The following is a 27,760-nucleotide window of genomic DNA, read 5'->3' as shown; positions in this document are numbered from 1 at the left end:
GCCTTCATCCCTGAATAAAATGCATTTTACATTCTAAGTACATTAATTGTCACATCTAACCGGAGGGTTATTATTAATAATATGTTGTGTTTACCTCCCCCATTTTTCTATCGTCAAAAAGATAAACTTGATTTCTAATTTCCCACTTTTCCATTTTATTGACAAGATCTTTCCACGTTATTTCAAGTTATCATCTTTTAACCAATTCCTGATGGCAAATCTTAAAGGAAATTCAAGGATTGTGGTGTGAAAACACATGAAAAGGGAACTGGCTTTTTAATTTATCATCAATATTTGTCCTTACCTACCTTCATGAGATCAGTAGTACAGGCTTAAGCACACACTCACACTTTCAGGAGCCAGATATCTGACCTGACATTTCCTCATATTTTCATCCTCCCCTCCACACATCCTCTCTCTTTTCTCTCATGACAAGTCTGACGTTGTTTACCTGTCCTTGTGCTGTTTTTATACTTCATTTTCTCTCCACCTCAATAGGTTTTTCTCTGTGTGCCTCAAACACAATAAATTATACATGCAATACCGGCTGCCTCATTATGTCCTGTGCCCTTTGCCGCTTCTCACCGACATAGCAGGCAGTCTCTTTGCTGTGTGTGTGTGTGTGTGTGTGTGTGTGTGTGTGTGTGTGTGTGTGTGTGTGTGTGTGTGTGTGTTTGTGTGTTTGTGTGTGTGTGTGTGTTTGTGTGTGTGTGTGTGTGTGCGTGCGTGCGTGCGTGCGTGCGTGCGTGCGTGCGTGCGTGCGTGCGTGCGTGCGTGCGTGCGTGCGTGCGTGCGTGTGTGTGTGTACTGTAAGTTCATAAGTATGACTTATTTATCGGGTTATTTTCCCTATCTGGCTCTACATACATTTGACCGTATTCATGCATACCCAATTGTACATATTTTTTCACTTTCCTACTTTTTTTCCTCACTTTTGAATTTAAATTATAAACAAGTATAACCCTGTGACTATTGACTATAATATTGTTTATGCATGAATAATGTGTCTGAGCATGGGTAAACATGTTTACATCCAACTCTTTCTATGGTTAATATAATGCTAACTTGCCCATAACAGTCAAAGTTATGCTTAAAGAATACATATAAATGTGTCAAATGTGGAAACCCTTTTTGTTTGACTAATGTCTTATGATAGATTCCAACTTTTTAAGTGCCCGCCATATCCTGTGACCTATTGACTCCAAATCCATACCAGATATTTATCTATACTGACCAATTAAGACACAGCTCTTTTTATCGAATTTTAGATATTCTTGTTGAAAAGTCTAATTAACTTTGATTAGCTTTCTTGCCATGTGACCCACTGACTCCTCAACTATACCAGATAGTATTTATACACTGGAAAATAAGGACAGGCCTGTTTGTATTGGCGTTCAGTGCTTCTTCTATTCAATAATAATATTGTAATTCACTTTCAGCTGTTTTTAATGAGTTTGATATGAAAACAGTTAAAAAACAATTGCAGTATCTGCAGTTGAAAAGACTAATTTATTAACACAACCTTATATATATTGTAACCATACCAATACAGTAATTGTTCCTTTCAAAGGAAAAGGAAACCATGAAACCCTTTAAAAAGCTTTATCAAGTTGTAATTCTATTTTCTGCCTCATTACAGGTCTGTAAAGAAGAGATAAACAACTGAAACAGTCATTGTAAAAAGTTTTTGAATTACTCCTACTTTCTTATGGATCAAGTTGTCTCTTTGTTTGTTTTGTTCTTTCATTTTTGTGAGACTAAGTTGTGGTTGACTGGCCTCCTCACCCACTGAGAAAACTTTTAGTTTAAGAAAGTATTCTAGGAAAACAATGATGCTCAATTAGAAAGGACAGGATGCTTATTTGCATTACGTCCCCAGCGTGCGATTGAAGCTCATTACACAGCAGCAGTTCACTTAGAAATCTGCTAAGTGAAGCATCAAAATGAGTCAAAAAAGTAAAACTATCATATGACAAGATAACCGTTCTTGTTCTAAACACAACAACCCTCAGCATGAGTCAGCAGCTCCTCCTGATTTAACAGAATATGCCTTGAATCGCACATTTCAACACTCATAGTTTTTCCGGGAAGAAGTATAATAGACTCACATCGTTGGAAAACAATTGAATTAATTGTTAAGGTGGGCCCTGTTCTTGCTGTGTGCAGCTGGAATCTGACCCCTGGTGTAAACACAGAACAGGAATAGCGATGTGGGCAGAGCTCGTCCTCCTCTCCTCAGTTAGCTCTTTTGTTCCTGGGATGCGTGACAGCTGCTGCGGCGCCGCTGTGATGAAGATAAACAGTTTCTGGCAGGAGCTCAGACGTGGGCTGTCTGATTCTGAGGAGACCCGAATGTGTGTCAGCTGTTACACGCCCCGTCACTCATGCAATAATATCTGGTACCAATCTGCCTTCATAAGCATTTTCCTTTCTCTCTCCAGCCTCTCTTTCACTCTGTCCTGCTCTGACTTCTTCTCATGGGAAAAAGCTTGATGTATTTTAAAAGAGTGTTTTATAATAATACCTCTTGTCAAATACCTCGCTTTTGCAGACCATTTACATGCATTTAACACCCTACAGAAAATGGAACCCCCAAAAGGGCCTCTATAAAGACATTTGTATCTACACCTGTCCCTCGTAGACGCTTGTTCCTGCCAGTTTGTAAAAATATACACACTTGGATGTAATTGAATTACATTACATTATTACATTACATTGCATTTAGCTGACGCTTTTGTCCAAAGCGACTTACAATAAGTACATTCGACCAGGAAGACACAACCTTGAAGAAAACAGAATCATATAAGTATATCAGGTTTCATAGAGCCAAACATTTCAAGTGCTACTCAACTGGCTTTAGATAAGCCAGTCCTTTATTAGTATAAAAGTGCTTCGTTAATCGTTCTAACGCTCGAAGTGGAGTCGAAAGAGATGAGTTTTCAGTTTGCGCCGGAAGATGTGCAAGCTATCTGCCGTCCTGATGTCAATGGGGAGCTCATTCCACCATCTTGGAGCCAGGATAGCAAACCCACGTGTTTTCGCCGATGGGAACTTGGGTCCCCCTCGCAGCGAGGGCGCAACGAGTCGTTTGGCTGATGCAGAGCGTAGTGCACGCGCTGGGGTGTACGGTTTAACCATGTCCTGGATGTAGGAAGGGCCAGATCCATTCGCAGCACGGTAATTGAATGTTGAAGCAGGTAGATTAGAGTTGGTTCTGTCAGTCACAGCAGTCCTGTTCATTCAGCCAGCGGCTCGATCCAGCCGAGTCATCACAGAGAAGTCAGCTGTTTAAATCTCAACAGACGCGTTAGGATGCAAAAAGGCTGGGAAGCAAAGCCAGATGATAAATACTTGGTGATATTTACGGGTGCTCAAATGCTTTAAGTTATTGGCCATTTAGAGTTCTTGAGGGGTCTGTTCTGTCCACGATCACTTGAAATACAGAGACTCTAAACCAAAAGTGCTTCAGGCTTTAAAACTGTCTGTGGTGTAACTCAGTGTGTTGTTAATCATTGAATGTTTACCTGTTTGCAATTTGACGTCACAGTCACTGACTTGTTTTAAATCTAAATGCGAATTAAATCACAATCGATAAAAAGATGCAGTATGTAACTACCAAAAACAAGTTTGGCGCACTTGAGTCGCTCTACCTGTCAGTCTCTCACATCCGTCCATCTGTATCCTAAAAGAGTTACAACCAGAACAGGATTTGTATTGGCCATTAGTGGCAGTGAGTCCATTTTATAGACTTGATTTCCCAGAGTTCTTAAAAATAGACAGATTTAAACACACACTCATTGGACAAAACGGTCTGAAGGTGCAGCTCTGGTTGTCCTTGTTTAACTACTCCAGAGCTTTTAAGATTGGTTTAGTCTCTAAATCTAATGCATCTCAAATAACAGAGACATAATGTGTTACAGGGGAAATGAGCGTAGGCTTTATATATCAAAGCAAAGGCAACATATTTATTGAGATAAGTAGTTAATTGATCACAAGATGCATCTGCATCAGTGTAATTGAAGCGTACATTTTTTATCCCAAACAATATTTCATCTTCAATAAAGAATATATTTGCAGGATAGGATTTGTTTCTTCTTCTTTTAGAGACAAGGTGGCAAAGACTTTTTTTTCTGGAGTTGTCTCTGAGTATGACAGAAGTTTGAAAACATGACTTTATTTCAGATCTGCAGTGTCTCATGGAAAAGACGCCACAGTTTTTATACCTAAGATTCTTGTTTTACATTCTTGCTACAACAGAATAAAGTAGTGAAAATAGATTTGTACATGGTCCTAAAGGGAGTAGACATTAGGCCCTCACCTCCATGAGCATCACGCCTTTTAGTTTTAGCCAGAGACTTATATAGAGAGAATGAGATGAAACAGCAGTGTGAGGCAGTGTTTCAAACCTCCAGTCACCAGAGCTCCTATTACGTCCTGTGAACGAGCGCCTCTTCTCTTTACTGCTTCCTCAAGGCTGTTTAACGCCTCTCCACCTTTCTAAAAGAGATATATTACCCTTAGAAAAAAACGGCAGTTCTGCTTTTTCCCTGTTGTTGCTGTCTGCAGGACTTGTTAACGCAGCAGCTCTCTCTGTGTGTGAGCAGGAATCTCCTCTTATCACCAGGGAGGCACTAATGACTATTTATCACCGTCAGAATCACTTTACTTCAGTAAACAAGCAGAAATGTGTCTGTAATTTTGGCGCAGAGGAGTATTAAGAGTTCCCATCAGTGTTTAAGGTACAATACACATGAATAATGAACTATTATGTATTATTGATCCCTAAAGAAGAGAAAAATACATGTTGTTAGTCCCTTTGGATAAAAGTGGCAGCTAGATAAATGTAATACAAAAAACAAAACAAAGGAATGAAAGTATCAAACAAAAAAACGGTGTTATAGGATGTTGTGCATGTAAATGGTCTGTAAAGGCTAACATCCCAAAGTTTCTCTCCCATAAGCCCCCACCCTCCCTGTCTGAAACATCTCCATTGGACTCCTTTGTTTACTTCTGTACCATAGTGACATCACTATGTAGCACTCGCGCTTCTATTGGCTAGCACTTCAACACATTGTATTTGATAGGCTAAGGGGTGGGACATCTCTCAGCTGATGACCAATCACATGTCTGGTTTCAGACAGAGGGTGAAAAGAGGTGCTGCAACAGGCAGTATGAGAAAAATAAAGACCTTTTTGAACATTAAAGCAAGCAGAAATGTCACAGGAAAGGCACAAAATACAAATATGAACAATAACATTAGCATTATATGTTTTCTCTAAATCCCTAAACAGTTTCTGCTTGGTGTAGTCATATTTTCTGACAATCTGTTATGCCAAAAGAGAGAAACTGCAGACAAACGGATCTGAATCCACACCATGAGGAACTGGTTGTAGTTGACTTGCTATTCATCCTTGTTTTGCAGAGTTTTAGAGACCTACATAAACAAGTAAACAGGCGTGTTGCTGTGCTTTTTGTACGAGGAGGAGCTGTTAAGTGTCTGCTGGGAGGCTTCACATGCTGCACTGGGTTTTTGGGACAGCTTGTGCGCTTGGAGCGATAGACTTCAGGGCTGAAGCTGCAGACTGGGAGGCTTTTAGCAGCGCTGTTGGATTATTCATGTGACGGACAATAAAGGCGGTGTGATGGAGGGCTTGTGTGTGTACCTTCTCTAAAGTAATACTTCCTATTGTGCATTGAAGCAGTCTCTGGGCAGAAGTTTGTGTGAGTGTTGTAGAAAAATGTGTATACAGTGACCATAGAGGGCGTACGGGAGGAAAGGGTACATGTAGTGTGCTTGTGTCTGCAGAAGTAGAAAGTAGTGCTTTTATTCAAGTTCTGGACTCCAATACAGTTAAAAGGCTATACTGAGTGATTTGACTTTCACTGCATTACATAATGAAAAACTGTACTATAACATTTTACTTTTTAATCCAACAAATGTATCGCATTCGTTAATTCGTAGATTACGATTTTTTTATTTTTGTCAAAACGAAACGATCAGATGGAGAAAATATGGCTGTCAGATAAAAAGTGCAACCATAACTTTTAAGGACCTTTGAAAAGGACACAATTCTTGTTATCTTAGCAATTTCAGATACGTTTTTAAGTCCTAAGAGACACATGCAATCAGATCTGAAAGCAGAAACATCCACAAAATTGGTGATATGTTTTCCAGAGAGGAGGTCAAGTAAAGTACAGTAAACGTTAAGTAAAAACAGTAGAATTTGTTTCACATATTGAGCCTGACATTGTGTGATACCCGTTTTCTGTTACTCTGTAGAAGCTGACATATCTGTCTTATCAACTTAGTTTTTCTGTAGAAACAGCCAACTTTCCCGTCAAAATAATTACAATTGAGCAGAATCAATCTCATTCATACTTCTCACCATATTTGTGATCTGTTTTCAGTGGTTATCTGCCTCTATGACGTCAGAGTCCCACCAACAAAGCTCTGAGTGGCTCGGCTCTTTTCCAAATTGGGAAATTAGAAAACAACAGTCAATGAACCCAATACCGGACTGTATAATAATAATAATAATTCCTTACATTTATTATAGCGCTTTTTCAATGACTCAAAGCGCTTTACATATACACACATTACACATACACATACATGCAGATACTGTGGACAATACCCACAGGAGCAAGTTTAGGTGAAGTGTCTTGCCCAAGGACACACCGGCTTCACAAACGCAGCAGCGGCGGGTTTCACCCCTTGATCTGATGATCATTGCACAGCGCCACACCGTCCATCTTCACGCCTCGAGGTCATCGAGGCGCTTTTACAGTTACACATTAGTATTATACATGTACTGTGGACAATACCCACAGGAGCAAATCCGGGTGAAGTGTCTTGCCCAAGGACACAACGGCCTGACGCAGTGGCGGCAGGAGCGGGTTTCGAACTGGAGTTCCCCAGCACTCCCCCTTGATCTGATGATCGGATGCACAGACCACTGCGCCACCCGCCCCCATATATATATATATGTATGTATGTTGCTGAAAAATTGGAGATGTGGGTGCTGATTCACATAAATACTTTCTACAGTTTTGATGTTGTGCTAATTTTGTGTGTGTGGGAGAGTTGGGATTGTAGCCTTTGCAGACCATTTACATGCACAAAAACATATATAACACCACAGGAAAGGGAAAACCACAAGGCGCTTAATAGGGCCCCTTAAGATTTTTAGTTACTAGTTTCTTCTCAGTTTCTGATCGTACAATACACATTACAAAAAGCACGAATACGTTTCAGGTTAACGGATAAACAAAACGCCTCAGAAAACAATTCATACAGTGTTTTAAACAAACTAGCGTGTCCTGAAAGAGGTTCATATAAACATGTTAATGATCTAAACTGTGGTATTCATGGTTTTCACCCAACAGGGAAAAAAACGATACACTTCTTTATTTTTATGCTTGATAGTGTTTGTATTTTACTCATTATCTTCTAGTTAAAAGTTGAAAAGAGGACATAAAACGGACAATTATCTACTTCCACCTCTGTGTGTGTGTATCTGTGTGCAAATGCTCACTCTTACACTCTTCAGTTGATCACTGATGTTGTAGTTTTCTGCAGAGATGTCGGAAGATCTACAGGCTGTCGACGGCTCAGGGCACAGCTCTCCAAAATCCTCACTCCGCTCTCTCGCAGTAGAACAAAGTTTAACGCGATAATTAATCGCATCCCTGAAATGAAGTTTCTGAAAAAACCCACTTCCCTTGTTTTAAAAACCAGGCAGTTAACATTTATTATGCATAGATGTAGCTACTTGTATGCCCGAGTGGAGGTCTGTCTCAGAAAAATAACACCTTTATCGATTTATTTTTAAAGTTTTCTCCTCGATCGATGCAAGCAGAAGATGTTTTTCTTTCGTGGATTTCACTGCATTTTTTAGCATGTTTGGAAAAACCAGTCTACAGTAGCAGCAGACAAACTTGTTTTTTTAAAAGGTCAGAGGTCAGGATCTGCTGCAGCCCTTTCTGCTGGAGATTTTGTATCACTATCTCCCTTTATTTTTGACATTTTGGAAAGTCAAGCGTTGTTGGCAGGCAGGCAGAGTGGTGGATATCTGCCGGTCAACCCTCTACTTGCTATTTTTCACTGTGATTCTTGAATTTGGTGTGTAGAAAAAAAAGCCTGGGCATATTCTTAGCTGTATCTGTGTCTCTACAGTTCACATCACATAAAAAACAACAGAGAGAGAAACTGAAGTCTTTAGGTCATTCGAGCTGCAGATGTGTGCTCTTAAAAAAGCATCATCTGCATCACGTACCAAAAATACACTAGCTGTTTTAGTTAATTACACGCTATGCAAAGTATATTTCATGACTCACACTAATAACAAGAGGCCATCTGTGTGCTCTCGGGCTACGGCCCACTCTCATTCTTCTACCGGTGTCTCTTTCTCATTTAAAGCATTTTCAAGTGTAATATATCAGACTCACTGTAGTGTTGACATCAAATGACGGAACAAAAAAGAAAAGTTGTATTTCAGTTCAAATTCAGCAACTGTTGTTTCTATTTTTGTCTCTATTAAACTTAGCTCTGAGCTGGTAACTTTCTGGGACATCTATATTAGTCCAAGGCCTAGGGTGCAATCTAAAGTAGGCTAAAGCCTGGTTTGGCAGACTGGTTGGCCCCAACTTAACCAAGGCCAACAATTGAAATGTAAAATGTGACCATGGGCTAACTGGCTTATTGTTAAAGAGGGTTGAACAAGAGCTGCAGGACCAAGCCAACAAAACAAAATGTCCAAAGGCCATTAAAACCATGTACACTCTTCTCATATGATCACAGTATTTAATGATTCTCTGTGAGAAAGTGACATAAGCCATTTTTCCTCTTCCATTACCTGCTCATCTGTCTCCTTTACAGTTACGTAACACAGTGAAATGTGACCTCTGCAAATGTCAGATTGTTGGTGATTCCCCTGACCATAATACATTGAATGAAACCGAATGTTAATGGCAGCCTCATGAAGCTGTAGGCTCAAATATCAGATAACATAAAAAATGTTGCTTATTGATGGGTTTATCTTGATAAAACGATTGACCTGGTCAATTTGGTGCAAATTGAAGGGCATTGAAGACACAACTTGTCATGCTCAGCTCGACTTTCATCACTTCAAGTTTGCATGTTGACTAAACACACAGTGTGTCTGGATTGTGATTGAAAAAAAGTCTATGTTTGTTACATTAGTTTTTCTAAGCACACATTGATGGACACATCTTGGATTTAGTGTCTAATGCATTTAGGATAGGAAAACACGGAATAACATGATACAAGAAATGGATAAAAGAAGATGTTTAGCTGCTCAGCCACAAAGTGGGTTGTGTCTAATAACGTATAGAAACAAACCTGATATTGTAAAGACAAACCAGCCACCACCTTTAAGGAACAAAAGTGAAATCAAAACATTTGATCCCTGCAGATTCTTGTCTGCGCTCGTCATTTAACTTTTTTCCCATCTCTCCACCTAAGAAGGGCAAAAACTCAGTGTGACCATTTCATTTTTCTTTTAGACCAAACTGATGCTAAGCTTTGCAAGTGCAGATCATCAGTAGAGCCCAGAAAGCAAAAACAAAGAGTAGCACCACTCTTCAGATGGGGCTGACAGATTTCAAATGTAAATGAGTTACGACTTGCTCAGGAGTGCACAATGAAAACTAAGTGCACTCATTGTATTAATTGTACTTATTTATTTTCAACGGTACCATTATATTTGTTCTTTCCCTCTATCCAGCATTGTCCCCACTGTCAAGTTGGCTGAGCTTGCAGTTTTAATAATGAAGAAAGTCGAGTATGTGCACAGGAGTGTGTAGAAACTCGCTGTGTGTGCATTCATGCATACATTGTGGTCCTAGATTCTAATATGAATTCTCTAAATGTGGTTTTTGATTGGTCCAGCAGTCTAACATACCAGTTCGAATCCCGCCTCGGCCGCCACTGCGTCAGGCCGTTGTGTCCTTGGGCAAGACACTTTACCCACATTTGCTCCTGTGGGTAATGTCCGCAGTAATGACTCTTACATGTCTAATATGTGTATGTGTACTTGTAAAGCGCTTTGAGCACCTGTAAAAGCGCTCTAATAAAAAATGTAATGCATTATTATTATTATTATTATTATACCAAAATCAATTTCTTATTATAGAAAACATACAAGCAGCATGTTTAAGAAATGTATAAAATATGTCAACTTGTGTTTTTCTATCATAAGATGTATTAATTAAATAAACAACAAACATATTCAGGACTATTTAATTTGACCAGCAGACTAGAATTTCAACATGTTCATTGTGGTCCTTTAATTTTTGGAGATGTTTTTATTTTGAATAGCATTAAAGTCCTAAAATTGCACCATGAAGAGAAGTCCTATCCTCTCACTACACTCAAGTGGTCTTGGTAGTTTATACTTGATAAAATAATTATTGTAATTCAATATTTTTCGGAAGATTTTAAACACAATGTAACATTTTATTAAATAATTAAATACGTGTAAACCTACTTGGCAATAAAGCTGATTCAGATGTTCAAATTCTGATGTATATGGTGCTTTACACAGTACTCAAACACACTTAAATCAAAGTCAATTATATAATCCTGGATTGAACTGCTGAATTAGAATCACATTGGATAATTAGTGTGTCAGTAAATATACAGTGTGGGTGTCCAAATGATTGTGAGCTGTGAAGTGTATGGCTGTCTTGTACTGTACGTGCCTATTGGGAGACATTTGGAAACATTTACTATGCATGTGTCTGTGTGTGCATCTGGTGGACCGCGGGGAGTCGGCAGGAGCATTGGGTACGAGGTGCAGCAGAGAGGAAAACAAGCCATCCATGCACACAGTCTCATTTCCCTCCCCTCCTCCCTGTCTGGTAAATAATACATCGCTGAAGTTCAGAGGAAAAAGTAACTTTTTTTCTTTCTTCCGGTGTTTGTCCCTCCGGAGAAGTCGGATCTGCATTAAAGAAAGACGAGGGAAGCTTTCCTCTAGTTGCCTCTAGATGTTCCAGAAAAGAGGAAAACGAACACGCTCTTAAAAGACTGAGTCCACATGCTGTCCTTCTAATGCCGCAGCGGCAGCAGTATGTGATTGTGTGTGATTGATTTCACTGTATGTGCCAGAACAATTCCTTGGTTAAGAAATGACTTAATTACATTACATGTTACTTGTTAGACGCTTTTATCCAAAGCGACTTACATACTCAATACTGTGGACAATCCCCTAAGGAGCCATTTGGGGTGAAGTGTCTTGCCCAGGGACACAACGACATGCTGACTGCAGTGGGGTTTGAACCTGTGCTCCCCTGATCCGAAAACCAACGCACTAGTCCACTGCGCCACACGCCGCCTCATTGATCCAGTAAATCAATACAAATGGAAGCAAGGGCGAGCGGGCAGTATTACCTAGGGAGAGTTTCCCTCACTCTCTCAGGACTGTTTGTGAGCCATGTGGGCGAAAAGCAAAAAGCTGTGATAACAAGCTACATGTTCACACAGTATGTGCACAGTAAAGTATATATCACATGTTATTTTAGCTGTGACTTTAATCTAAAGCGACTTACATTAAGTTCAATACCCAGAGATGACTACAGGAGCAATTTTTTGCTTCTCCACTTCAACATGTTGACTGCGGGGTGTCGGATCGAACGGCTGACACTTAATTTACTCCCTGCACATATGTGTGTACAAGTCACTTTGGAGAGGACCACTAATTACTCTGATCATTTAAAAGAGCGTAAATAGTTTTAAAGGCCTGTGGACTTGTTGTGTTGTAAGCTAAGATTGGTCCAGCAGCTCTTGTTTTTTTGTTTATGGCCTTGAGAAATTCTCACGGACCCTTGCTGAATCACGTGGACAATAATGCATGCTTCATAGTAAAAGATGAAGGTTTCCTGTGGCCAAAATAAAAAAATCGTTTTGATTAAAAATGACTCATGCAGTCCAAAAATATCCAAGCATACATAGAAATCATACACCAGATAGAGTCCCAAACATGGTCAGAGTGGAAGTTGCCCTGACTTTGTCTGTGGGCAGATTTCCCACAAAATCCCTTTGGTTAAGGTCCAAAACCAGAATCAGAAATCATTTATTCGTCCCTCAACTCGAGACATGTACGGCGTCAATACATTAATAGAATAAATATCAAATAAGTACAAATCTTTGGTTAAAAATACGTTCCTGCAACGGGAACATATAAAGGTATTTAAATTACAATCAGTAATGAACATTTAGAAACTCTAAAGAAATAATGTGTTGATTGTACATAACAGTAATAATTGCACACAGTTGTTTTACAGATTGAAATAGTGTTTATAGTTTAGGAAAACACGAGTGTTTCAGTTAAACAATAATAAACACTTGAGCCATCTTATTGTATTCAAACCGAATTCTTTGAATAACCCTTGTTTCGAGTGCCTAAACATAATCATAAAGAACAATGTGCTTTGATTCAAGTACACTTTTGCAGGATCAAATATTTTGGTGGGAAGCATCTTACTTTAAGAGGTAAAAAAGCCTTAATATCCACTGGGGTTACATGCAGTCGCTCCCTCTGTAAACTCAAATTGTATCTCATCTTGCTCTAGTGTTTCCTGCCCGGCAGTCTCTCTCTCCGTTTCTATTTTTAGCAGCTTCATGATACGAGCTGCTTCCACGTCTGCCAGAACAGAGCTTTAGCTGCACCCCCCCCAACCCCCCCTTCACCGCCACTCGGTCCTATTGTTATTTCATTTTATCATGTATTGCAGTCAATAGTCAGATCCAGCAGTCCAGCTAAGATCATTAGTCCAGCTAGTGTGTGTGTGTGGTGTGTGTGTGTGTGGTGTGTGTGTGTGTGTGTGTGTGTGTGTGTGTGTGTGTGTGTGTGGTGTGTGTGTGTGTGTGTGGGTGTGTGTGTGGGTGTGTGTGTGTGTGTGTGTGTGTGGTGTGATTGTGTGCGTGCGTGTGTGTACTACAACTCAACGGAACAAATGTAATCATGTGCAGGATTGAGTGCTCCCACACACATATCATGTTCACGTTCACACACACATACACACACACACACACACACACACACACACACACACACACACACACACACACACACACACACACACACTATTTTGCCCCTCCAGCATTCAGGATTAAACTTCCCACACACTCAGCATGTCTCAGGTATTACCTGCCTTAAACCTGCCATTGTGACGCCCATATGGCCAGAAGCGGCCCTGATTCTGGCCTGGGAGATTTTCTGCATGTTATAGTCTTTTCTCTCTTTCTCTATGTACTCTTGTTGCCTCTCTGCCTCTATAGAATTCAGGAATAGGTAAAAATGTTAACTAAATGGGCTTCATCTCACTCGTGTTCCAAATCGGGTCTTTTTTTATAGTGTTTATGTTGTACTATATACTTAGTTTCTATCAGCTGTCAGCACTATAAAAAGCGCTATTTAAATGTCATGATTTATTATTATTATTATAGTTATTAGTTCTTTTTGTGAGTTGGTTTAGACAAAACAGAAACACTTCTGGTGATTCCAATGTAATCAAATGCAGGATTTTTAATTGTCAGAAGGATGATTATGACAATAACACTTTTAGATTCAAACCTTCAGCATATGTTATCGATAAGATAAAAATAAAATTCCATTTAAACTTTCTCGATACTAAATGCAAAACAAAGAAGACATCACTGTCACCCCTGACCTCCTCTTTCAGAAACATTGCTGCTTTACGCCATTTTCAAGCTTCCCTATTCTTCTTCTTCCATATAGATGATAACTAACATGGTCACGAGAGGTCCATGTCAGTTAGAAATACTCATATTAAGATTTAAAGCTTTTAAACACAACTATGCTGTCATTTTTGTTGGAAGTCAGACTGCATTTGTCTACTACCTGTCAACTGAAAACATACTCCAGTTTCGTCTTACTGTTTTAAATGCAATCTTTGCCCACATCTTAACCTGCGTACCGGCTTCAGCCCCCTCAGGTTCCTCCGCTGTCTCTGACACCTGTAAGCCTGTCCATTGATTTTTTAATTACATAAACACATAACTCAACCACCCATGTCTGCATTTGGATCCTGTTTTCCCCGCTGCCTGTTATTAGAGCTGTTAAGCCTCCACTTCCTGCTGCCGCCAACTATTTTGTTATTGCATGAAAGCAAAAAGCGCCTACATCGCGGTTCGATCATGTTTTATTACTATGAGTACTCCGTATAATTCACACAGTTTGATGGACTGAGGGTTGCCAGCTGCAGATCGATGGGTTTGTAAGTGTTTCAGTGTGCTGAGCTGGCTTTGGCTTCATGCAGCCGCACTGCTGTTAATTATATTTAAAAAAAAATGTTCCTTACATCAGCCTGCAGAGTAAGCTGAGTTAGCACAGCTTTTGATTCTCATATTTGTCAAAATGAGCCAGATGAGCACAAACTCTTCCTTTTACCTCAATGATGAGAGATCTTGACACCCAGCATGCACTGCAGCAACATTGAATTTGATAAACTCATGGGGATATACATGTTTTTACTTGGGAAAATAAGCATTTTGGGGTTTCACAGGAAAAGTGGCACCTGTTTTGTTTTTTTGTCATATGGAGGACGTGGGAAACAATGTGTGAACTCAACATATCATCACCTTGTATATAAACCTTTTATATTGAACTTGTTGAAAGCATTTCCTTCACATCTAGCAGTTACAGAGAAACTTGACGAATATAAGTTTAGATATTCACTCCCATTTTGTTCTGTGTTTGGTCTCCACCTACTCCCAAATAAATGATAGCTCTTAAGCTGCTTAATACTCCACTATTCTCTCCAGCTTGTCTCTAACTTCTGCTGTTTGCTCCTGAGTAGTGTTAAGTAGCTTTTAAGAGCTTTTTAACAAAAAAGGACACTATGAAAGTGGTGGAATTGGACCTGAACAGGAAAGTTGTGGGCCGGACAGATAAACATTGATCTGAATCTCATTGTAAAGCGCTATGAAGATGAGGTTGAAGTTATTTCAAATTGGACTGTAGATACATTGTTAGAATACAAATATGTATTACAAGTGATGTTAGAATCACCGGATTTGATTCTACTTGTTTTACATGAACAGCATCAAACAATCTGAAAGATTGTAACTTGAGAATCAGAGTCAAACTTCAAACCTGTAGGCCTCCTGTTCAATCCCACTTCAGTCAGACAGACTCCTTATCTTCTGCTCTAGGCTAAAAACGTATTTCATTAAAAAATGTGAGGCCTTTTCGCCCGATCTTCCTCCTCTACCCACTTCAATATCAACTCAAAAGGAAAAAGTCAATTTATCTGTTTTTTTTCTCCTTTCTGAAGTCTGGATTTTTCTCCTTTTTTAGACTTTTCTCTTCAATCAAACAAGCCTGGAGTTAAAAAACTGACTGTATTCTCTTTTTCTTAATGTAACTTACTGTGTTTAAAACCTACAACCATGGCAACATAGGATTTCTCCCCAGAACCAGGGTCACAACGACGACTCAAAACTCAATACCTCATTACCATAATTAAACATTTAATAAATATTAGCGCATCAAAAGAGTTAAAAGTCATTTTCACTTTTTGAGGTGGAAGTGACAGAAGCCATTACTCACTTCTGGTTCAGTTCCCAGCTTTTAATCTAAATGTTATGACCTTGTGTGTCACCTCTGTTCAGACCATCTTTATGAACCTCTGAGCTTACTAAGATTGTGTAATTTTTTTCTACTGATTAATTCCGCTGCTGTTAAAGTTCACTGAAGTATTTTTAGATGAACTTCATAAGCATAGTTATAGTTAGAGTTATACAGTGGTGTCATTGTTGTAGGTGTACCTTAGCATCGTTAGGGCTCACAAAAGGCCATGGGATTTTTGATAGTTTAAGTATATGATGACATAACAGTTCACAATGTGTTTTTCCTTCTTGTCTGAAGCCTCCGCAGAAATAAACGTGGTTTCTCTCCGCTCTGTAGATCTGTATTTTTCTGGGTTAATCCGAATGTGAAACCGTACCAAACAAGTCACGCTCCTCTCTAATGGGCCCCTCCGTCATTCCTGAGCGACACACTCTCTCTCTCTCTCTCTCTCTCTCTTCTCTCTCTCTCTCTCTCATCTCTCTCTCTCTCTCTCTCTCTCTCTCTCTCTCTCTCTCTCTCTCCTCTCTCTCTCTCTCTCTCTCTCTCTCTCTCTCTCTCTCTCTCTCTCTCTCTCTCTCTCTCTCTCCACTTCACACACAGCCGCTTCCTGCCGGACGATTATGGTGATGAATGAGTGATGGAGAGCGCCGTGTGACCGCCGGCAGCTCTGCATAAACAACAAACCATAAAATAAAAAAAGGAGACGGTGCACACTGAACAGAGAGAGTGATGGAGGAGAGGGACATCAGCTGAGGACACTTCAAATAAAAGTGCTCACAGACCAGAGGCTGGATGTAATCACGATCCAAAGTGCTTAGCAGCTAATTCCGCACACATTTCATACTGAGATTATTAGATAAGAATTTAGAAATCATCCTCGATCACTTTGTGGCCATAATATTATATATTTATTTTCCTCTTGATCCTTTCTCTATTTCTCTTTTTGTTTATTTTCTCACGCCATTCTTCATTGTAACACATTTCTCCAGTGTGTAAATACAGCAAGTATCGGTAGGGGTCTCAACACTTTTAAATAACCCGTAAACTCTATGATACTGCCGCTGATTGTTAAATAAAAAATACACTTCTTCTTCTTTCGTGTAACGTCAGAGGTCCAACTCGGTGTTGTGTAGCCATGCCCGCATCTCTGGTCCTACGTCGAAGAGGCTGGCTTCCGAGGGTGGTCTATATAAAGGGCAGGTGGTTAACCCTGTTCAACCCTGAGCCTGTTTTCAGGTCTCAGGCTCGAAAATGACATTCCCAGAACAAATGACCATATCTTCCCCTTCTAAAAGGGTTAAATTAATAATCTTTTATCTCAAAGTAATGATAAACCTGTGAGTTGGATGTAGAAAAGTCAGAATCAATATAGATGTTTTTTATTTTAAAGAAAATTCAGATTGAACATGGTAAACAAATGTAAATTATAGTATCTGTCCAAAAATTATTTTGTACTTATAGTGAAAACTACCCTCGGATGATGGGTTAGTAGACTAAAAGCTTTAGGAATCCAAAGTACAACATATAATAAGTACCCTGTATCAAGATTGATGCAAAACAAGTGAAATTTGACCTTTTTAGAGAGATTTAGCAAAAGAAACCCACTTCTGGGGTTATTTGGGTGGATTTGACCTATATCTGGCCCCCCTTTGTCGATTTTGACGAATGACATCTCTTTCTAACCGCTAGAGCCAATGGAATAGAGGGAAAGTTCTACACACACAAACACGTTACCAAATAAGGAGTGAGAGTGACGCGTGGCCGAACACCGGAAGCTGCATATCTGTTGGCTACCATTAGCAGCTAACTGTTTTTTCTCCGATTTTTTACATCAAAATGGAAATTATGGATTATAAATAATTTTTTCAAAGCGACAGAAACATTATTAACCTATGGATCAACCGATTCAGCCGCGTTTTTTCTCGTTTTAATGCCATTGAACACGTCTTTTGATCAGATTGACAGCTACGGTGAGATAATCTCCCGTAAAAACTCCGTAAAGGTACGTGTTGTGATGTCTGTGTTTGCTTCCCCTGTCACGAGTTCTGATCGCTCAGTGATGATACTATACCTAAATAATCTGTGGAACCTCAGCTTTAATCGGATATCTTGTATGTGCAGTTACGACATTTTTTCGCTCAGGGGTCATTTAGACGCTTCTTATGAGACTTGTGTTTTGTTTTGGTAAAAATTGTTCACATCTTCAGTTAGCTGAGATTCTTCCCGTTAATCTGGTGCTACACATTAATAGTTTCATAAATGTTAAGAAGCCCTGAGACACAGTCTCGAAAAAAAAGTTGGGGGGGCTCCAGGGCTTAAGAGGTTTTAAAGGCGCCCTATTATGCTTTTTGGGGTTTTCCCTTTCCTGTAGTGTGTTATAAAAGTGTGTGTGCATGCAAATGGTCGGCAAAGGCTAAATTCCCAAAGCTCCCGCAGAGGGAGTGTCTGAGCATAATAGGGCCCCTTTAAGGTTACTATAAGGGTCAAACCAAAAGTTATTGTACATTTCAGAAAAGAATAGTTGTGCCAAAAGCTAAAACGTGGCATCTTGTGAAGTGATGCATGCTCTTCTGCTTCATAGTGTGAAGTGTTTTGCCTGACTGAATCTTCTTCCTTTAACCAGAGATAAGAGCAGGTAGGTATTAAAATAAAAGAAGCAGCATGTTTACACTCTTGTTTTCTGCTCTCTCAGCCTCAGACCGCTGTGGGCGCAGATGAGAACCAACCAAATATCTATTTTTGTCCCAGACTTCAAAGCCAAAGATAGTTCCAATATAAACTGTATTTTTGCATTGGTAAAGCCCTTTCCCCATAATGAGAGCACCAGCTACAGACAGAAAAAATTACACATTGTGTTTACGAGCTGCCTGAATGTACGTCAGATCTGTTTAAATATTCAAGAGCAGTGTCTGGGTTTATTTAGAGTTTCACAGAGTGACGTTGGTTGGGCTGAGTAATTTGTTCATTTCATCCCCGCTATGATATTCTGAGATATGTTCTAAAATGTTCCTCCATTTTTGTGTCTCTTCGTCTAATAGCTCCATTTAATTATTCTATAAATTATCTGTATGAATCTGGCAATATAGTCTGACCAAGCACTTTGAGAGCTTTAAGAGCATCATTACTTTATTGCTAAAGATAACTAGTTAATTCTAACTCACTTTAGCTCTCTATAAATGTTTTATTAGATGTATGTGTCGTTTTGGCACCAAAAAGGAAGAAACACTAGATCTGAGCCATAATATCCTGTCACAGTCCAACCCCCTCTGCAGCCGCTTAATGTTCATTTTAAATGTATATATCACAAGTGTCATAGTTAGTAGCACAGGAATTGAAATTGGTCTTTAACCCTTTAAGTTTTCTTTTATAATTTTAAAAAAGACGAAAGAGAGAAACAAAACAACAATCTGGTCCATTTGACTGGAAGGCAAATTGCATGTAGGTTGTTTTCATAGGGGAAGGAACTAATGCCTCCATACAGGTTTACCATCAGTTTCAGCAGAAGGGAAACCATTCCCTTTTGTAATTCCAAATCACATCTTGCCACAATTACAGAAATCCACGAATATGTTCAAGACCCTGGATTCTTTACAACAAGAGAAACAGTGTTTTATTTTTATTTTATGTAAATCAACATTAATTAGATGTCTGAGTTCTGTATTCTTGTCCCTGATATGATGTTGTTCCTGGGCAAATCCAATTATAAACCTCATTAATTTGATGTCAATTTGTTTTTATTCCTACTCCTTTTAAATTACTATGGTTTAAATCCTTTGAGAGAAGCTGTAAAGGAAACATAAAGAGATATGTTTACTCTGGTACAAGACTTTAGGGTCAGCAGGATACTTCTTGTTGACAATCTTAGATCATAAAACATGTTACGTATTAAAAGTCTTTGGGGAGCAAGACGGCAGCCTTAGTGTTTACTCTTACAGCCGAAATCCGTTTAGCAGACGCCCTTCGCATAATCATTGAAACAAATTGGTTGAAATAAATTAAGATTTGTATTTGTAATGCAGTTTTCAGAGGACACAGACAACATATTTCACACATTCAGCAACTTCAAATAAATGATATTAACCATGAATATACAAATCCAAGATCAGCAATAAATTACATCTGTATTTTGTTGGTTTTGAATGACTGAAGTGCAGTGGAGTCTTCAGTCTGCGATGGAAGACGTAATCTGCTGTCCTGATGTCATTGGGGAGCTTTTCCCCCCATTTAGGAGCAAGGAGAGCTAACAGGTGTGCTTCTGTTGACAACATGATAATATAATACCATTGTCTTAAAGCAACATTGGGCAGCCACTGGTAACTATAGTGAACGGAGCAAACAAGAGGTGTTGACATCTTTGTTGATCCACCTTTTTATATACAGTACGTTCACAGTATCATTTTTGTCTTATAATCTGACTATCACACGCTTGTGCGTCCGGGAAGAGGATTCCTTCTCTTTTGCTCTCCCCAAGGCTTCTAACATTGTTCCCCATTAATTGTGGCATTTCTTTGGGGGTTTTTCCTTGTACGATGCAAGGGGTATAAGGAAAGAGGGTGGTGTATGCTGTACACGCCATGAAGCCTCCTGAGACAAATGTGTTATTTCTAATATTGTGCAGTATAAATTCTATTTGATTGATTTATTGATAGTGTGTGATAACTTTGGGAGGCTGCTGGTCTCGGATAAGCACATTTCAAGGATTAAATCAGGACAAATTGTAGCCACTTGTAGCCTAAAGTAGTTGTTTTAATGTTTTAATCTCACATTTGTCTGACTGGCTCTTTTCGAAAGGGTGGTCTAGGATGGTGTTTTTGTTGGATATGTTTTTGTGGTCCTTCTGTTTGGGGCAGAGCCAATCCCCTCCACATTTTTCTCCATAAGCATGCATCCTCACATCTGCATTAGGATCTCTCCGGAGAACGCTGCTGAGCTCTCAGGAGTGTGTGAGGTTAACTATAAAGGGACCGCACTGATTTAATGCACAGTGGCTCTCAGATAACCTCTGCAGTGTTGAACTCAAAGAGAGAAGCGTGGGAGGGTGATCTGCTAACGGCAGTACATATTCTGTGCTTTAAAGCTGGTGATCACAACTAAAGATGTACTATATAACTGAAAAATAAAGATAAAACTCACGGAAAGACAACACACATTTTGGGTAAAAACATTTGATGTTCCTGTTTTCCAACCTGTTACCATCTGGGACAACCTGGTAGTCTGCTACTTTTTAGACGAACACAAGTTTTATGTTTTTGTTTTGAGTCAATTTCACAAACACACACAAAAACGGTGCTTTGCTCTTCATTGGCTATATTTCAAAAACACTTGGAGGACGCAGGTGTGCACAAGCTGGCAGGAAGCAGCTGTTCCACATCCACTGCTTCCACTGCCATGAGAATATCATTTTTCAAGCCATTTTAAGATGACACAGACATAGCAACATTATACAAAGCTATCAATGTCAATCTGTTGACATTTTTAGAAAAGCCCACAAATAAATAACTTTAACAAGCACAAGGCGCAAAGCTTGAAAATATGGAAGGGAGATGAAGTGCCATTTTAAAAGATGTCAATAATGGTCATTAGCTGTTAGCTAGCATTTAAACAGTTTCTGAAAATCAGGAGGAAATCAAATTCAAGTGGTTTCACTGCTGGAGATTATTACCCTTCTGATTACTATGAGGCCTGGACTTCCACTTATGTCAGTGTCCAATAATGTAACCTAATTACATAACCTATTCAGCTCAAAAAGCTGTTAAATTAACTTTGCGTTATGTCATCAGGAAGTTCTTATAATTGATGATGTGATTAATCAATGCAGGCATAATGTCACCTCAAACTTTCAATTTGAAAGGCCTTAATACGCGATGCTGATTTAATATAACTCCTTCTAATCTTTGTAGTAATCATATACTGCGCTAATATGACAGCTATTCATCCGAGTGTATCTTTAGCAGCCATTTATCTCTCTCGCCGCCTCTTATGACTCCTCACTTCTCAGACGCTGACGAGAAAGAGAGCCATTCAGAAGCATTAGTCATAACTCTGTGTTATTCTGTGAATGTGTCACGCAGGACTTCAGACTGTGAATGAGACCATATGTTGAGCAGAAGGATGGAATAATTGGGTCAGAAGAAATTAGTCTGAATGTGAGAAATGTGACAGGCCATTCAACCAGGAGCCACATGGTCAAAGCTCTCATCGCGCGGAGCTTAAAGACGCTCGCGCTGCCAACAATAACTGCAAAGTCAACATATTTTTTAATGACTTTTTTAAAACCACTGCTGGCCGCCAAGTCTATAAAGTAAAGGGATGGATCTGAGTGAAATAAAGTTGGTCTAATGTATCAGGAAAAGTTAAGTTTTCAATTGAGAGAAAGCAGCAACATTTCTTTCTCCAAGCACTTTCTCTGATCAACCCGCTGCCCTACCCTTGTTGCCAAGAATGTATTGAATTGGAAATACAAATCTGGGTTTTTGCAGTCATTCAGTACTGACATTCTTCTTTTTCTATACTCGGTTCTAAATAGTATTTGTGAGGTTCAAGAGGTGAAACAGTTGCAAGTCATGTATACAGTAGCATCAAATCCATTCAGTGCTTACAGTGAAACCTCACCTAAAACACCTTTTATCACTTACAGTGGAGCTTCTGCTTATTTTCAATTATTTCTTCTTCAGTGCTTCTACTCCAAGTACAGAAAATCCTTAAGTGCTTCCACTTAATCTTGTAATGCTTATAAACCCTTTTTAAAATCTCCTTGTAATACTTCTATTTAAAACATCAGACGATTTGAATTGTTTGAAATGCATTTTTCAAACAAATGATAACTTCTTCGAGAAAATGTACATTTCATATAATAAATTAGCTTTTTTGTGAAAATAAATTGAAGGGGCCATATTGCTTTTTGGGGTTTTCCCTTTCCTCTAGTGTGTTATACACTGTAGGTTATGGTCCATCTAAAATCCCATAGTTCCTCCTGAGGGAGTTTCTCTACGGTTTTTAGATACACTGGAGTGCTCTTCACTTGACTGTTGAGATTGTTGTTGCCATGATACCATGAAGTCGCTGAAGATAATTCAAAGTGATGGTTAGTTAATGAAGGTTCATTGTGTTTGATCGAGTCACATCAGCATCATCGGCTCACTTGTGACAGATTCTTGTTTTGATTTATACACAAAGACAGTAGACTCTTGTTCTCTTTAGACATGCGGGAAAAAGAAACCCACTGGTGCAAACTTTTAATGACTCAAACCACAATGTACTTGTCATAGTTAATTCAATTAAATTAAAAGTGTTTATGTTACCGGTTATGCCTGCAGGCAGCAGCGGAGATTTGATGATAAACTACAGAGAGGAGACTTTACTTGGCTTAAGATCTCTCAGCAGCAGTGGCTGTATGAGCAGGAAGTGTAGATAAATGAAAGCAGAGTTTGGGAGGTAAAGTGGTTGTTTGGTAGATTATCGATGGACAGCAAGGTGTGCAACTCCCCTGCCTTTTGTCTGTAATTCCAAGATTGATTCAGCTTCCCAGTTATTGGGAGCCTCATCATTTTAACTAAGAATAACTTGAATCACCAATAGGAGGGTTGGGTGCCTGCCTGACAGCCATTCATTCCCAATGTAATTAGTGTGTAAGGGGAGCCAGGAAAGAGTGGCGCCAGACGCGCTGAATAATATTGGGGGGGGGGGGTGTAGAGCACTGATGGATAATTTAACATGGATCTCCAGAAGGACAGTACCTGAGTGTACTGCAAAGGAATTCCTGTGAATGTGCTCAAGTAGAGAAAGTCTGACAGATTTTCATAATAACAAATATTCATTTGTCTCTCACTCTTTCAGGGAAAATCCTTTATCTCCCATGATTAATGTGCAATGCTGAGCGTAGAAAGCGGGAGATAGAATTATTATTCATAGTATTCATATGAAAGTGTTCTGATAAGTGCCATGTTGTTCTTTCCCCTGCAGATAATTTTCCGCAAAATCAGTGACGTGAAGAAGGAGGAAGAGGAGAGGCAGCGGGCGAAGAACGAGGTGCAAGCTCACCATCCCGCAGGACCACCCAGTCCGGGAAGCTGTTCCAGAAGTTCAAGCAGCAGAAGGAGCTGCGCAGCCCAGGGGGCGACGGCCACCTCACAGCTGGACGTGGAGAAGAACCAGCTGCAGGTGGAGCAGCACCAGCAAGCACCTGCACCCCCACAGCCTGCAGCTGGGCCACTCCAGCCTGCAGCACTCCCTGCCGCTCAGCCTGCAGCGCCCCCCCTCCTCCCTGCAGAACGGCGCTCCGCTCAGCAGCAGCGTGCTGACGGTGTCTCAGGTCACGCCCATGCACAGCTCGCTGGTGTACGTCGATCCCCCCGTAAAGCAGAACAACTGCGACATCATGGAGCTGAAGCCCAGTGCCGGGGGGGGCTGCAGGGGAGCAGACTGTCAGGGTGAAAGTCAGCACCAGCCCCGCGCTGACCAAACCCGTGGTGAAAGCCAGCGCGTGGATGCGTCTGAGAAGCAACGCAGCGCCAGCGAGCCCAGGAAGGAGGGGTCTATTAACAACAAGGCTGTTTCCGTGGAGATGCTTCTCAGGAGGGCAAAGGTCAGGAGGGCAGGATAGGCGGCGGGGGTGTAGAGAGAGGGCGGGGTGTCCAGCAACAATCCGCTCCGAAAGACAGACTCATGCGACAGCGGTATTACGAAAAGTGAGCTGCGGATAGACAGGGCGGGGGAGGCACGGACCCCCACTGCCATCTCCCCCCTCCTCCACAGCCCTCTGCCCGGGGGGGTGGGGTCCCTCTGCCCTCACCCTTTCTGCCCCATTCCCGGAGCAGGCCCTGCAGGCGGCGCTGCACGAGACGCGGCTGGAGCTCCGGGGGGACATCCAGATTCTGGGGGGCCGGCTGGGCGCTCTGGAGGGTCAGGTGGCCGAGATCATCAAACTGCTGTCGGACAAGAAGAGACCGACCCCCGAGAGGCCGTCGGCACACAACACACCCAAAACCAAAATACAACGTCAGGACATTTTCACCGTTTCTAGGCCTGTTTCTCCGGACTCAGAGAAGGACGAGGGGCTGTGAAGGGGGCTCACCCAGTGGTGTACCGGAGCCAACACTGATCACATGGCACATTGTTCTACTATGATCACGTTTATCCATTTTTGGGCATCAGTTACGCCACTGGTCGTAATCCTCCGAGGTTAAAGTTTCTAACATTTGCACACTAACTTTTATCTCCGGGTCGAGTGAGAGTCCTCTCTCCGTACTGACCTGGGTCCCGTTTTTGTGATTGTACATACCTCTTAATGCATGTCCAGCTGGATTCTGGCCTGCCAAAGAAACAACTACTGATCGTACTTACTATACGCCTGTATATTATGCAGTTGACTGCATGCAAATCTAATTTAAAGAGACATTTTAATGAGCTGCACTGTACATATGAATATTTTTCATTGATAATTTACTATGTGGACATTTCAGGGTTTGCATACCGGTAGCACTATAGACATTGAGTAACAAAGGGGTTTACTGGCAGAGGGATTGTGCATGGATTATTTATAAATAGAGGAATCGAAATGGGATGTTTGTTTTTTCTTTGCCTGTGAGATGATTCTGCTTTCGCCTCACCCTCCTAAGAACACAAATGTGATGATGAGCAACACTTAAGTGGAATTTTCTGGTATGTTTTATATTATCAAATTTGCTTCTTATAATAATACTGATTTTCTATTTTTGATTACAAAAAGGCCTCAGTTTGATGTCGGGTGAACCCTTAAATGGATATTTTGTTAGGATCCTCCTCGTGTCTATGCATCGCTCGGGTACGCCGTGAGAATATTATACCTTAAGTTATCATGTCTGTGAATGAAGGACTTTCCTCCTCTTTTATTGGTCCATTCCTCTGCATGATTCAGGGATGGCAGAATGCACTTTGGGTAAGGTTTGGTCGACGATGAAGGCTTAGGGGAAATAAACCAGAGTTTAGTTCACATTAAAGATCACTCACAGCACAGAGACATGTAATCCCTCAGCCCCTGCACCACACACGGCAGTCTTAACCAGCGAGCGTCGCTCTGAAGCCCCGCTCTGAAGCCCCGCTCTGAAGCCCCGCTCTGAAGCCCCGCTCTGAATCCCCGCTCTGAATCCCATTAGCAGCTTCACCGCAAAGAGCTCGAGTAATCAGAAATGGAATACTGTACTTTTTATGATATCAGTTTTCTAAATCTGCATGCAAAAGGAGAAGTTTTATGCTCCAGAGTGCGTACTTATACATATACAGACACACACACACACATATATATATACACACACTCTTCATGCACACAGTATGGTGGCATCTCTTGATGTGAACCCCAAAGGCCTTTCTTCACAGAAAGGGAGATCAGTCATCAATCATATTTAATAAGAATAAGGAAGAACACAGATGCATGGTGGCCATCATGTAAGGTTCAATTAGTTTATAATGAGCAGGTTCATGTCATTCCTGCTTCATTATCTACAGTGTGAGTGAATGGACAGGTGGCAGAAAACAGTGAATTAGAGGTGTTGCCCAATGGACCTTGTTATATGGCTAATTCCTGTTTGTCATTGGCCCTCTAGGATAAACTAATAGATGAATTTGGATGTTTGTCTGTATTAGACAGTCAACAGTAGAAAAAACTGAAACGATGAGAGGAAGACGGTGAATAACAAGCAAAAAACGTTCCCTTATCCAACTTTTACTAAGGATATAGTTGTTCTCGGTTGGCACCTTAAACCTCCAGGTCACAGGGTCTGCTAGCAAGTGATATATTTTTTTTAAAGATAACAAATCTAAGCGAAAGAAATATATTTTTGCATACCTTTCAGTCTAGTGCCATACTCGGAGTACTCAACATGCCCCAATTCAACAAACACAGGATGATAGGAAAAGAGATTGGTAGATAAGATATACCAGTATAATACTGAGGTGGTCAGGACTTCAGATGTTAAAGATACAATGACGGGTATATCAGAATGTATTTGCCCTCTTTAAATTGTTTCCCAGCATCAGTGACGTCCTGCATGACAGGTTGGATGCCAGGATGTTGACATTGCTGATCCAGGAAGTCTATAGGCCGACATATGCTTGGAAATATTTGCTTTACGCTAATATATGTTCCTGTAGATGACACGTCTATGTGGAAAATATTTACTATTCTAAAATTGCCTCACTTCAAGATGGGACAAAAAGCTTTCCTCAGAGAAAGCAGTTCGGAACATATTAATATAAGATAAGCAGTTTAATGGCTTCTGTACCATCCTGCTTCACACACGCAGAGTTTCCCCTCCTCTCTGCTGTTGGCCACTGAGCGGATCCCCTGCAAGAATCAGGGGTAAGTGCCTTGCTCAGAGACACGTCAGCAGCAGTTTCAGGCAATCTGGCCCCCCACTATAAATGCAGAAATGTATCTTTCAATGATGGCTACCACTGTACCTGTGTTGAGCATCACATACCAGTTGGTTTCATATCCTTTTATCTCACGTAGATGTGACTTATATTGAATATCATGCAATGCTATGCAACAGTTTATTCTCTTACAGGCTGAATATGGACCTTTATCGTCCGATAGTATATAATATCAACAGGCAAGCCAGTATTACGTTTATTATTATAGATATATCTGTATGCGGGATGGAGGATGTGTTACCGTGTGTAGATGAGATATCTTTATTTATATCCAACAATCAAACATGACACATAACACACCAAAAGATTGGTAGAATATAATGTTTTTTAAAAATGTGTTATGAAAGGCAGTTAGTTGAAGACCTCCCTCCTACACTCAAGTTTTTGACAGGACAGCTCCAAAACAAACACCCAAACTCTGGTTAACTTCACTTGTATTTTAAATGATCGCCATCATGCTAAATTGCTAATAACCAGCTAAAATAAATGGACATCCTTACTGTTAATTAAGTAAAGCTAAGTCTGTCCGATCTGATATGGTTCTCTGTCTGCTGGTCATTTCTCTGTAAAAGCCTTGAAGAGGTAACTTGATTTGACATCAGTCAGTGTAGAAAGACCACATATCGCATCTAAAAGTTAGTTTATTAGGTTTTCTGAGAAGTAGTTGAAGATTTTTCACGATGATTGCAAAGAGTACAAGCAGGTCTGTATTAGAGTTTGTGAGAAGACTGAGG

The 27,760-nt window shown here is 40.3% G+C and overlaps 1 pseudogene; it reads left to right on the top strand.

The window, feature by feature from the left end:
• LOC117558945 overlaps nt 1-25,463 on the top strand; it is a 76,969-nt pseudogene extending 51,506 nt beyond the window's left edge.
• Nucleotides 25,464-27,760: the final 2,297 nt, after the last annotated feature.

This window comes from Gymnodraco acuticeps, unplaced genomic scaffold, assembly GCF_902827175.1.
Source record: "Gymnodraco acuticeps unplaced genomic scaffold, fGymAcu1.1, whole genome shotgun sequence".
NCBI classification, from domain to species: domain Eukaryota; kingdom Metazoa; phylum Chordata; class Actinopteri; order Perciformes; family Bathydraconidae; genus Gymnodraco; species Gymnodraco acuticeps.
Note: the sequence above shows the minus strand (reverse complement) of the source record. Positions and strands in the feature narration are given on the sequence as shown.